At 38.7% G+C, this 13168-nt stretch overlaps 1 protein-coding gene across 5 annotated transcripts in view; it reads right to left on the bottom strand.

The window, feature by feature from the left end:
• apba1a (amyloid beta (A4) precursor protein-binding, family A, member 1a) overlaps positions 1-13168 on the bottom strand; it is a 67277-nt gene that overhangs the window by 35474 nt on the left and 18635 nt on the right. For 3 of the 5 annotated variants that reach the window (XM_053481128.1, XM_053481129.1, XM_053481127.1), the window contains exon 2: positions 6937-7078. The gene's annotated coding sequence lies outside the window, so the exon portion shown is untranslated. Of the gene's footprint in view, positions 1-6905; positions 7079-7935; positions 7998-13168 lie in introns of those variants that run through there. The other 2 variants (XM_053481130.1, XM_053481131.1) reach the window with 2 other exon arrangements.

Here is a 13168-nt window from a genome sequence, read left to right as displayed (position 1 = left end):
CCCTATCATCCGGAGATCGCGAGTTTGGTTCCCGGGTGATGCTGTAACCTCTCGCAGCCGGAGGTCTAGAGAGAGCTGATTGGCCGAGCTCTCCCAAAGGGGAGGGATGAGAGGTACTTAGTGCTCCAACATTAATCACGGCTCAATCAGGGGAGTCTGTGACGGGGAGAAATTGGATACGACTAAATTGGGGAGAAAATTTTGGAAAAAAGTGTAAATGGACGCAGGTCACTGGTGTTAACTGATGACCTGACTGATGACAAAAGTAAAACTTTAACCCAATAGAGCTGCTTTACACCTAAAGACAAGACCGAAGGCAGAAGGACCCACAAACAAGCAGCTGCGGCAGTAAAAAACCTGGCAAAGCATCTTAAAAGAAAAAATTCAGCATTTGTTCATGTGCATAGGTTTCAGACTTCAGGCAGACTTCATTGAAGTCTTGAAGTTAATCCTTATGTTTGTTTTTATGTAAGTTTGTTTTACTATTTATGACACTGGGCTGTACCCTCATGCCTACAACTACGCATTACAGCCATTGCTGATATTCAGTACAACAGCACCTCCTCTAGTGTGATATTACTTATACTGTATATACATTATGATTTAGAAAATAACAGATATTTTAAATGCAGCTTGCATTTAGATTATATGGTATATTTAGATTTCATGGTCAACTTTTTCCTTGAATAAAAAAAAAAAAAAGCTCTTAGTTTAAAAAAATCTCACTTTAGTCACCTTGGTGATTAAATTAAGGTTGTTTACACTAATGCTATTTCCTCAGGTATTTTTCCACTCACGGTAAGTTAATGGAGGAAATTATACTGTATAAATCGGGTAGAGAAATAAATAAAGGCTTGCTCAGCAGTAGATATTGCAGACTGGCAGCGTAAGTTATGTTCAATTTAACTGTGACTTTTACACAAATATATTGGCACAATGTGCTGTAACCACAAAATGAGATTTATTGCAGATAAGCCTTTTTCCAGCAGTGATGATGAAGGCTACAGGTATTAGCCCATTTAGTTCTTCAGTAAAATGATTCTAGCTCAAGGCAAAAATACTATACAGTAGAAAGGGAAGAATACGTCAGATACTACTGTAGTTTCGTCTGTCAATGCCCGAAGACCTTTAAAGTAAATATGTGGAATTTACAGTGCAGATAGTAATCCATGTTTGTTATTTCAGCTCTATATAGTGACACAAAGGGATTGAAATAAAACAGGAAATCGAAGGTAAATGTGCAGAAGGTTTTAAACATTCCGAATGAATGTTATGGGCTTTTTAATGCACACCAGGGTTATATTCAGAGATGAGTTAAAGGATTTAATATACTGTAGAAATTGCACACTTCCATATTTAAAAATCTCAGACATAACTACAAGCATAAGCACAACTAAAACTTGTGTAAGAATTATGCATACAGAGCCTAAAGTCGGTCTTGATCACTATAAATGTTCCTGCTTCTACAGTATGAAGCTTCTGCAGTCCCACCGAGCTAAGTTAAATTGATATCTTTAAAAAATTATGTTTTATTTAATAAAATTATGACTAAAGTGTTTAAGCATTTGCGATTAACAGACAGAAAAACCGAAAAGCATCAATTTTATTTTTCACTTGCATGATCAGACAACTGTATGAGGCATTCAAACACACACCAAATTATGCAATGACATCACCAAATAATCAACAAATTTAGTGGCAACTAATTTGGTCACTGATTTCAGCTGATTTTGTCAATTACATGTTGCTTCTATAATTGAAGTCAATTTACCATTTCCTAATATAGAAACTAATATAATCTTAAGAAAAACATTTCTAAAGTCAACATGTAAATCCCAAAAGTTGTTGTTAGTCTTTCGGCTTGTTTTCTTTAAGTGGTCGCCTTATACGCACCCAACTTAACACCAGAAGCCCTTTTCCTGACACAACCCCAATTTTATCCAGTGGCTGGGTTTTGGGCATTGTGTGAGACTTGAACCCGAGTCTTTCACATGCCAGGCGAGAAACCCAACACTGAGTCACCAATGCATGCAAATACCAAAAGTACTCTTTCTAATTCCACAGAATGCCCCTTCAAACCTACTCCATTGCTCTACAGTAGATAACAGATCGGTCCTCTAAGTAAAAAAAAAGTCCTCAAAGTCAAATTTGACATGCCCTTCACTATACACACTTTACATGGTACAATGGATTTGAACACTATAAGCCTTGTAGTATCTACCTGAGTTTTAGCCAGAGTGAACAAGTCATGCAAAAGACAAAAAAATGTATAATTATTAATAATAATAAAAAAAACAGTATGACTAAAACATTTAAGAAAATGTGCATTTACTGTATATAGATTTAAATTAAGTTACAAATAAGTAGAATGCTGGCTTTTAAACATTCAAATATATAATGCCAGTCAAAGGATTGGATTCATTTTCTAGACTCCAGAATGTAAAAAAATATAGAATTTTTTCAAAACTATGAAATAACACATATGGCTTTAAGCAATTAAAAAACAACAGTCAGTTGTTAGTTTAAGACATGAAGGTCAGCTGTTCTGGAAGAGAGCCAAAAACAGCATTGTCAAATACATCTGCAAAACCCATCAAGCATCATGATGAAACTGGTTTTAATGAAGACCATCCCAGGAAAGCAAAACCAAAACCTACCTCAGCTGTAGGTGAGAAGCTCATTTAGAGTTACCAGCCTCAAACATCACTCACATCACCACAGATTAAAGCCGTTATAAAGAAGGCGGCATTACAGAGCATAAGTAGCAGACACGTATCAATATCAACTGTTCAAGGAGGATTACTGCATATTTTGAACCTATAGCATCGTTTTACAACATAAAAAGAAATAAAAAAATAAATAAATAAATAACAGGATTTTTGACTTGTAGTGTATATTTATTGCTGTTTATATTATGATGATATGAATAAGACTTGACAGACCATGCCACGCAAAAGTTTGGTATGTAGCTTGGTTTTAAAGTCAGTATGTTTTCGATACAGTTATAAAAAAGTTTCACATTGAATAAAAACACAAAACAGTAAAGAAATACAATTAACTCCAAATAATTAACCTACTGAACATTGTTGTTTAAGAATACTAAAAGCACTATCAATATCAAATAGTGCAAACCACGGTTCTTTTAGGAATAAGTGTAATAATAAATAAGGATATATTTTTTAATTATTATTATTTGCACTACTTGCTACTAGTGATGGCACTGTTAATATTTTTTGCACAACTCAGTGAATGCTTTTCTCCCAAATATTCCCAATTGTGACATTTTTTCCCTTTTTTTAGAGTGACCTTAAATCATCACAGCAGCACACAGCATAAAAAAAAAAAGTTAAACTTCTTACCTTTAATTAAGTCCTACTGTATGAGCTTAAAATTCATCAACATACAGACATATTCATTTGTTTGAGAAAGAATATACACAGTACATCACTCAGCCAAGTCAGCTGCCTAGCATGTTGCTAACAAAACTCCAACGTCCAATTTCACACTTCGTCTGTTGAACAATGCGGGGTTGGAAATGACCTAACCTCAACCAGCTAATTAGCATTCACAATGTAATGCTCAAGACTTTACATAGACTTGCTCCTCTGAATTCTCATCTTTAACATGATATTTGAATCTGTTGCTACAAGACGGGTCCTTAGCGACAAGCTAATGAACCAAAATGAAAAAAAAAAAAAAAAAACATTCTCACAGCACTAGTAAAAGCAAGACTGTATTTATACGGTAAGAATCCATGTACTGGTACAATCCTAATGACAACGCATGCAAACAGGTGCGATAATAAGCTTAACTACTGTAAAAGCTACATGCTGTTATACCAAATTAATCCACACCTTCCGAATAATAGAATTTGAGGATTCAACCATGCTGTGGTATTAGAGAGATTTAACACACATTGAGAAGGCAACGAATGCGGCATATCACCTGCCATCATCCTGACACTTAAAATCCAGAGGAGACACTGGGAAGTGAGCTGTGTTGCTTTTTTTCTGCGAGACAAAGGCACAAAAACAGAGACACGTAGTGTACGTATGAGGCTGTGGAACTGTTTAAGATGCTGAATTCACAGCTCTGACAGAGATGCATTAAAAAGACAGTCGGAGAGGAGGGTGAATTCTCTACTGACCACAAAAACAACTCAATCATCAGGCTAAAGGCTCGTGCAGGTTTCAAAGCAGCAGGGGAAAGCCGAAGAAAGTCTGTGTAAAAGAGATTATTTCAGAAGCGGAGACAGGTCGTCACACATACACAGACACCACCGTGAATGTCACTAGGAATAGACAGGAGTCCACCTGTTCACATTTAAGGCCCAAAGCACTTCATGCATAGTCTTTGCATATGGCACTTGTGTGAGCTCTACGTTAAGACAAAGGAAAGGCACATCATTAAGAGGTGACACATTCAGGAACTCCTGGCGTCAGCTTGATTGGTCAATTATCACCACAACCTGCCGTCTCTCCATCTCCGTCATTATCTCTCTGTCTGTAGCGGAAGATATGATGAGAATGTAATCTTGGCAGCAAGCCAGGCGCACTTTCCAGGTGTTTTTTCCTTTATCTGCTCCTGTTACAGTAACGAGGCTGCCGTCACTCCACGTCCTGGTGTATTGAACCAGCTGGAAGCTCCCCAACACCTATTCCTTCTCACTTATTCACAGAGACTTTTGAAGGTCACTGTAGAATGGACTATTGGTTCTGGCTATTAAAATCTGTTCAGTCTCAATATTAAAATCTCAGATCTAATATGATTTGACTGTGAGTAACCGAGCAATTTACACTTGTAATTTTTATGTTTAGAGACTTTAGTGACCACCTGGGATAAGACTGTCAGGCCCATACAAACATACATATACAGTACACAAATGAACACCAGAGGTTTTGGATTCCCCTTGTGCCTCTTGGGGTATGGCTCTGCAAGGCATCTAAGGGTGTGCAGTGGTGTCTAGCACCAGGACGTTGGCATCGGATCCTTCGGGTGCTGTGAGTTGTGAAATGGAGCCTCCATGGATAGGACTGGTTGGGTGATCGGGATCGGTCCATAGGAGCTCGTTTGAAGTGGGATCTGAGTAATTCAGACACAGGGTTGGTGACCTTGTGCTCTTTGTCTGCTGGGCCCCATATGTGGCACTTTGTGATTTAATACTGTCATAGCCAGCATTGACTTTTTTCAAGCAGTTTGTGCTTTTCTGTTGTATCATGCCTATGATTATCACAGACATGGCCTTGGGTGCCCATGACCCATTAACCAGTTTACTGGTATACAATATTCAATATAGTAAATATAATCAATGTCATTTAATTCACCTGCTGAACTGGTATGTTTAGATGCTGTCTTCCTCACTCTCATTGATCACTCAGGTTTGTGAGAGGTGATTGTTTGCTTTACATCTCAGGAAGCCCTCATGTCTGTGTTTCCTTCTGGCTCTCCTATTGAGTTATGCTGTCATAGTTACTCCTGCCAGAGTCCCTGCTTGCACACTGCATGAAATATACATTCACATTATACATTGTGTGACTGTGACCATACCTAACGGTTATCTTTACTTCTCTTCTGCTCTTTCCTCTTCTCTCTCTCTTCTCCCTCTCTCTCTTCTCCCTCTCTCTCTCTTTCCCCCCCTCCCTGGCTCTCTCTATCGAGCTACACATGTCGCTCCTGAGCTGCCAGCGATTCAGACCCCCTCTGCCCTCTGGACCTGTCTGACTTGTCCTGGTGTCCTGCTCCTGGTTGGAGATCTCGTCACTGTGGTCTGCCTGGGATGCGTGTCGTGACTGGGGACGGTTCCACTTTTTCACGAAGGCAGTCCTGGCCTCGGCTAATGCAGACAGCTGTTCTCTGAGGACTTGTGACTGCAGTCACTCAATAGTTCAGGACTGGAGTTTCCTACAGTCTACCTGAGCCTCCAATAACGAACTGGACTCCATATTAACTTAAACACATCTCCTGTTATACTTACCTTCCAGCCTCCTAACACACAGTATGGTGCCGGATAAATCCCTGCTATTCATTTCACCCAAATGAGGATGGGTTCCCTGTTAAGTCTGGTTCCTCTTAAGGTTTCTTCCTAGTACCATCTCAGGAAGTTGCTTTTCTCAAAATAATTATTTTGATTGCGGAAAGCTGCTTTGCGACAATGTCAATTATTAAAAGCACTATACTAATAAAATTGGATTGAATTATCATGTACAGGGTCACCTGTCTCAGGTCAAGCTTGCACACTCAAACTCACTTGCACACTAGGGGCATTTTGGAAATGCCAAGTAGCCTAATTTGGAGGAGGAAACCAGAATACCTGAAGGAAGACCACTTAGCATGGGGGGAATATGCATGCAACTACAAGCAGGAAGACTTAAAGGCAGGACTCAAATCCTCAACCTTGGAGGTGCGAGGCCACAGTGCTTACCCACTATGCCACCAAGCTGCCATGTCTATACAAGGCTGAAGTCAATGCAGCCATCTACCAGGAGATTTTAGAGCATCTCATTTTTTTACTTGAATGGTTTGCTGACCATGATATTACTGTGGTTGATTAGCCAGCCAACTCGCTTGAGCTGAACAGCATAAAGAATCAATTGGGCATTGTTAAAACAAGATAAGAATCACAGACACACCAATACAGACAAGCTGAAGGCTGATATCAAAGCAACCTGGTCTTCAATAATGTCTTAGCAGTGCCATAGGCTGATCGCCCCCAATGCAATACAGTACATGATCATACTTTTTCGAAATTAGACATTTTTGTATTGTAATCTTTTTTTTTTTCATTTATCTTTGAAAATATTTAAATGGTTTGAGACATTTTTTGGATTTTTTCTGGATGAATGAAATCAGTCCGATTTTAATGGGAAAGAGAGGCGATAGATAAGATTTAAAAAGAACAAACTTACTTCTTGTGTGCAGGCTACAGTAGACACTCACCTCCTAGGCTCATCTATTGTGTGGGCTGTCAGGGAGAGAGAGGGGGCACTCCAGGGAGAACGCGATGAAGGGTAGCTTTTCTCAAAGGACACAGAGGGTAGTAGTCTCACAGCTCCAGATTAGGAAACAGCCAGACATTTAACTGTGCACAAACAGATACATGATTAAAAGTCAGAGGAGCGACTTTAGTGGCAGGATGTACAAATTAAACACCAACAGGTATTACTGAAATTAAAAGTTGTTTAATTCAACTGGTCACAATAATGACGGTTAAAAAACTTTCAGTTAAGGTTATTAAATGACGTGGTACTGCATTTAACACAAATACTAAAAATTTTTAAAACGTCTTAATGAGATATAGGAAATGTCACATGTTTATGGTAAACTGTCAAGTGACGGAATATGTTTACTTCCCCTTTCCACTATGAAAAAGATTAGATTGGCTACATCTAATGTGTTACATGTATCTAATAGAGCCATATGGTGCATCTCACACACTCCCCCTTAGGACTGGGTTGGGTCAGTGTTATTCTCCGTCTTGCAGACCAAACGCAGATGCCTTATGGCAACCTCTATTTCACCTACACTTTTTAATAATATGACAATGCTGACAAGGTCTGTTGACAACAATTGATAGTGAAAATTAATTTCACTTGCCACAACCAGGCCATTATTACTGCCAGACCTGTTGAATCAAGAAACCGATGAAGTAAAACGTTTTGACGAAGTAAAGCACTCTAAAAGATCTTTAAGAGCACCACATTATGCCACGATCTAAGGAAATTCATAAACAGTTCCGAAAAATTCATTCACGTATCAGTCTGGGAAGAGTTGCAGAGCAATTTCAAAGGCTTTGGGACTCCAGCAAACCACTTAAATTTGGAACAGTGGTGAACCTGCCCATTAGTGAAGGTTCTACCAAAATTCCAAAAGAAAAAATGACGACTTATCTAGGAGCTCTTCAAAGAACAACATGGAATCATGAATTCTGCGCTCTACCAGGCAATCCTGAAGAAGAATGTCTGCCCATCAGTTCATGACCTCAAGGTCAAGCCCACTGGGTTTATGCAACAGGATGGTCATCTGAAACACACTGGCATGTCCACCTCTAAATGACCAAAAAAAAAAAAAAAAAACAACTAGAAGAATTAGCAGAATAGGAAGCTTCCCGATACGTGTTAATGAATCTTATTATCCTATTTATTGTGGATGTTTAAGTGTAATACATCAAACTGTCTAAACTGCATGCTTACAGTGATTCTCTAGATATCAATTGTAGAATACAACGATTTAATAAGGCTGTTTATGCTTTAAAACCCTCAAACGTGGCTGAATTAAAACAAAAGATTCTGCAAAAAGAGTGAGCTGAAATTCCTCCTCGGCAATGTGAAAGGACTCATTGCCAATTATCGCTTGATTGCAGTTGTTGCCGCCAAGTTAGCTTCAGGGATCAATTACATTTTCACATAGAGCCTGGTAGGCCTGGACAGCTTCTTACCCTTAATAAATTAAATCACCATTTAAAAACTGCATTTTGTGTTTACTCCAATTATATTTGTGTAAATGTTATGACAAATATACAAAAAAAAAAAATGATTTAAAGAATAAAGAATTTTTCACAGCACTGTACAGTATATGTTTCAAGAGACGATATCTCGATTGTACATATCTATTGAACTGTTCACCTTCTTATGGATAGTGGCACAATCTGTTATGCAAATGTTTGACATAAAACCATTGAGCCAAGGACGGAGATCTCTACTGGCTGCTGCTGTAGAAGGTCAGGCAAGATATGACAAATCATCTGACTGGACAATCTCCATGATGCAGTGGCTCCAGAGATTACATAATTGTGATAAATTCCCTACTTTGTCACACTGAGAAATGCAAAAGCAAGTTGAAGATATACTGTGAACAATAAAAAAAAAAGATAAGAGTAAATGAAAAAGTAACAAAGTTACAATGTACTCGATGTTGCAATAAAGTAACTAATCTCCATGGTTTGCTTTTGTCGTTGGTCTCAATATTCATACAAGTGTTGCATGAGGTTTTCTTGATATGTAAGTCACACTTAAATGTAATTAGAATATTCTAGCATCAATGCTGGGGTCCTTCAGTGATAGTTGGAATGTTTTCATGTCAGTAAAAAAAAAAATTGAAGAAAAATAAAATGGGCTCCATGGTAGCTTAGTGGTTAGTACTGTCGTATTGCACCTCCAGGGTCTGGGTTTAATTCCCAGCCAGGTTCGATTCCTGTCTCTGTGTCCAATAAAAGTTATATCAGCTTGTATGTTCTCCCTGCTTGAAGTGTTTCCTCCGGGTACTCCGATTTCCTCACACAATCCGAAGACATGCAGATTAGGCTAATTGGTGTTCGCTAATTGCCTGTAGTGTGTGAGTACAGCAGTGGTTCTCAAACATTTTCTGTCATTCCCCACTTAAGGGGGTGGGCGAATTTTCAAGCCCCACTTGTCAACAAAATGATAACGAAAATGGCCAAGTGTACTATTTATTGAAATATCAATTTCTAAACCAATAAGATCAAATACAGTACCAAGTTCAAAACAGATAAAATACATGTGCAATTGTTATAACAGACTTACTTCGTCACTTATCTAGAGCTTTCTTTCAAAGAAGTCGAGTGACTTATTAACGTGACTGGGGTGTGTTGTCTCTAAATGTCTTCCTACTTTGTTAGGTCTCATGCTGTCTGCTGCCAGCGGTTTAAGACACAAAACACACACAGGTCTCTCCTCTTCCCCACCATCCCCACCATGAATCCAAGCGCAACATAGGCTTCATCATAGGCTTTTTGGTTGATTAGGCTGATAGTGCTAAATCACCTGCTTTTTTGTGGTCCATGTAACAAATGTATTCATTGAAGTTATTATGCTCACTACATACTGAATCGGTGTTATACTCTAAAATGCCCCCCCCCCCCCCTCCCTGCCACGGATTGCCTCCCCGCCACGGATTGCCTCCCCTACATAATCTCTTTTAAATAATATATTAGAATATAAATTCATAGGTTTATGATTTACAAATTACAAATTATAACAAACGAATTTAATTATAAAATAAGCAATATAAAAATGTTTTATAGGGAAAAATATATAAATTATATATATTTTTTCATATACAACATGTATATTTTTATTTATAATAAAAATCGTTTCCTATAATTTTTCACCACAAAAATGTTTATTTAGTGTAATTTGTGATAAATAATTTGTTATTTGTACATTGACAAACCCCTGCAAAATAAATGTGCCATAAAATAATCATTTTGGGGATTTGTATTAATCGTCTCGACGGCTGTCACGTGCCTAGGGTTAATTATAATACTAATAATATATTTGATAATAATAAACCTTTGAATGCATGTCCTAATATAATATTTGATAGAGATTATGTAGGGGGGCAATCCGTGGCAGGGAGGCACTTTAGCGCATAACACCTGTTTGTGTCCGCGGTAAAGTTAGTTTTATATTCGCATCTCCAAATTCAACAGCTGCGTAAATAAACCCGCAAATAAGATACCCAGATATATTTCCTCTCTACATTGTCTTTAAGCTCCATCCGCCTTAAATTATACATGTTTAAAAACATAAACACCATTATTCTCTACGGCGCAACAAGTGATTTAGGGATCTTCGCAAAATGCCGCATAGCAACAAAAAGCGTAGAACGATATTGATCTTCCCTTCTGTTCAGCGCCTGAAGGATCAAAAAGCTACTTTGTTACCACACTGGAAACTAGAAATGCCAGACTAGTAGTGCCTGATAAAATATTAATTTTTAACAAAAATACATAAACATCAGCATACACGTTGGAATAAATGAAATGACATATATAATACCGAATGTTTCTTTATATATTGTTCCTCTGCAATTAACATGCCGACGTTAAACCGTTATTGTTGCACTATGGTTCCACTTTTTCTCTGATGTTATTTTAATTTACTTGTATTAATGATCCATTTCTTTGTGTGTCATTATTTTAGTTTCGAGTGTCCGATAAAGAAAATAAAGATTAAATAAATCAATAAAGAAAAGCATGAATTACAATAGGTACTTTCCTATTATTTTTCATTAATTCCCTCCCGCTCATTGCGCCCCACCTGTCATGTCTGTATTCCCCACTAGTGGGGCGCGCCCCACACTTTGAGAACCACTGGAGTACAGTATGTGTTTGTGTCCTGCGATGGATTGGCACCATGTCCAGAGTGTACCCCACTTGTGCCCCAAGTCTCCTGGGATAGGCTCCAGGCCCCCCCCCCTAATTTCAGCTCTTCAACCTCAGGTCTTCATGGCATGGATTTTTGGAACATTTCTCTGACTGCCTTTACATGCTACGAATCTCCTGTTCTACCAAATCCCAAAGAGCTTCTAGATTCAGATCAGGTGAAGATACTGAAGAACTCATTGTCACGTTTTTAAAACCAGTTTGAGATGATTTTGTGGCATGGGTCATTATCATGCTGCAGGTAGGTATTAGACAATGGGTAAATTGTGGCCATGAAGGGATGCAAACGCTGTGGCATTTAAGAGACAATCTGTTGGTATCAGACGTGCCAGACAGTAAGAGAGCATTCCCCACACCATTGTACCACCTGCACTAGCCTGAATAATTGACATACATCAGGTTACATCAATGGATTTATTTTGTTGCTGCCGAATTCTGACCCTATTATCTTGGCAGAAATTGAGATTCCTCAGACCAGGCTATTCTGAATTGAGGAAAAAGGCATTGACCAGAAAGATAGTAGCAGTATTGATACCTGAGCTCCGAGTACCATTGCTCATTATTCACATCCTTGCAATAACAGAACTGACTTTCTGCCAGCTTCTAGTGTTGAGCTGTTCAGACGTCAGAGGCAAGGTGACCTTGTTATCCCTAATGGTAACAGAAAATGTACACGATCCCTTAAAATCAACCAGCAGCTGCTGTTATAACCTTAAAAACATACAGAACAGAGTTATATTAGATAGTAAAAATTAAGAGCTATCAGTATTTATTGAATGATATGGACTGTTTTTTTCCTTGATCTTGCATATCGGAAAGCGCCTCCAGTAAGACTATAATGAATGGTGTGTTCGGATGCTTCAGTCAGGTTAAATTAGAGCTCAATAAGAGTTCTGGAGTTTACTTGGAAGCAGACCTTACAGGTATTAGGTGTCCAATCAGTTGTTTTAACACAGTGTACAAAGGGAAGTCACTTTATAAATTTAGTTTATTTATACTGCATATGTGTAAATCTCATCGTGAAGGAGTTCTGGGTAAACTGGATGAAATTCTCGCACATACAGTACAGATGTGGTGGATAGAAGAAAAATAATATTTCCGCCCAAGTTGTTGTTCGTTTTCCTGCTGTCTCCCCAGCTGTATCCACTGCCTGAACAGTAGGGCTATGGGTTTAAGTTCAGTTTCTGTAGTCATCTAGAGCTGCTGCTGTCTCTTGAGTGAATGTTGCATCCCAACTACAGACTGCAAAGAGCTGGAAAGTGCTTTCAAATGCAATCCGTGGCTTCCTGGTGTGCTATTAATTAATAAAGATGCACTGTGGCGAGAGATGTGCTTCGGGGTAGAGCTGTGCATGGCAATGTTTTTTTTTTTTTTTGTTTTTTTTCAAGCCCACTGCAACAGAAACTCTGACCGTGCCAGCCGACTCCTGCAGTTATTTTTGTTCCTACCCTCCTGAAATATCGTCTGATGCTCTCAGTTGATTCAGTTCTTTTCAAATATAAACAAATAAGTAATCACTGTTAACAGGAGGGGTTTCTTTGCAATCAGATCAGGATTGCAGTATTTAGGTTACTCTAAGGCAAAAAGAGGTTTTACATGCAGGGCAATCTCTCTCTTACTAACTCATTCTCTATAAAGCCCATCCTGTATAGGGTCACGGGGGGCCTGGAGCCTATCCCAGGGAACTTGGGGCACAAGACAGGGTACACTGTGACAGTCCATCACAGGGCACAAACACACACAGACTATAGAAAATTTGGGAACACCAATTTGGACTGGGAGGAAACCGGAGTACCCAATAAAAACCCACCAAGCATAGAGTAAACATGCAATTCCACACGTACTGTAGACCCAAAGGCAGCATTCAAACGACATTTTCAATAACATACCAGAAGGTTTCTCGCCTGCTATGTGGAAGGCCCGGGTTCAAATCCTAGCCAATGTACTTTTAAGTAATTTTGGAATAGTTCCTATGAGGTGTTACGG

The sequence above is a fragment of the Clarias gariepinus genome, chromosome 21 (genome assembly GCF_024256425.1).
Source record: "Clarias gariepinus isolate MV-2021 ecotype Netherlands chromosome 21, CGAR_prim_01v2, whole genome shotgun sequence".
Taxonomy (NCBI): domain Eukaryota; kingdom Metazoa; phylum Chordata; class Actinopteri; order Siluriformes; family Clariidae; genus Clarias; species Clarias gariepinus.
This window is presented reverse-complemented; position numbering and strand designations above follow the sequence as displayed.